General features: G+C 36.5%; 1 non-coding gene across 1 annotated transcript; it reads right to left on the bottom strand.

The window, feature by feature from the left end:
* Positions 1-359: 359 nt before the first annotated feature.
* On the bottom strand, positions 360-431 carry trnap-agg (transfer RNA proline (anticodon AGG)). Its single transcript has one exon. It is a non-coding gene; the product is annotated as a tRNA-Pro (tRNA).
* Between the last annotated feature and the right edge of the window lie 492 nt (positions 432-923).

The following is a 923-nucleotide window of genomic DNA, read 5'->3' as shown; positions in this document are numbered from 1 at the left end:
ACCTCTGTACATACAATGTAACCCTGTAGTTGCTAAATTTGTATTTTTATTGTACTTTTTAGCAACATATTAGCTGAAAGTCTGGATCTTCATTGGTATTTTTTCACCTTGGCCTGTCCATCTAATCTTGGATATGTTTTAAATGTGTCACTTGGGAACTCCAGAATTGTTTTATATACTATTCACATACTTATTTTTTAACATACACCATTATCTTTGAAGAACAATGATGTATGTTAAAACATTTTCTTTTTAAATTTCAGTTTGTCTATGTGAAACCTGGCAGTAGGCCAGTTGTTATTACACGCTGTATGCTGCAGGTGACTGATTGCATAACTGAAAGTCCCTAATCAAAACTAGGGCTCGTCCGGGATTTGAACCCGGGACCTCTCGCACCCTAAGCGAGAATCATACCCCTAGACCAACGAGCCTGGGTTCCGTTACATGTGCTACCTCAGTCGGGACAGCACCCTCTGCTGGTTATAAGCATATGTTCATCTTACTGCAATACTGAACCCTCACAGCAGCGGCTCTGACAGCTCTGTACACAGGAGATTGATGAAAACAATGTCAGTGTTTTCTAGATTCTAAAGTTAAGGAAATAATAAAAACGTGTAAAAGGTATTGAATCTAATTTTGAAATGAAGATGACCATTCTGCAAAGCAAACAATGATGAAAATGTCACCTGATTTAGTCATTAGTTATCTGAGAAGTAAATAATAACAACAACAAGAAGCATAAAATAGAAAATGTAAAACACCTAAATGAGGTACAAGTGAATTTTACAACGCTGATGAAAAATAAATAAATAAATAAATGGCTGACTGTAAAAAGAAGCTCTTACATCTCTCTCTTCAAGTTACAGCTTTTAAACTCTAGATGGCGACGTACACCTGTTCTATTGCTTCATACTCCACTGGGA

This window comes from Pagrus major, chromosome 8, assembly GCF_040436345.1.
Source record: "Pagrus major chromosome 8, Pma_NU_1.0".
In the NCBI taxonomy this organism is placed as follows: domain Eukaryota; kingdom Metazoa; phylum Chordata; class Actinopteri; order Spariformes; family Sparidae; genus Pagrus; species Pagrus major.
The sequence above is the reverse complement of the archived record's forward strand: the minus strand, read 5'-3'. Positions and strand labels throughout refer to the sequence as shown.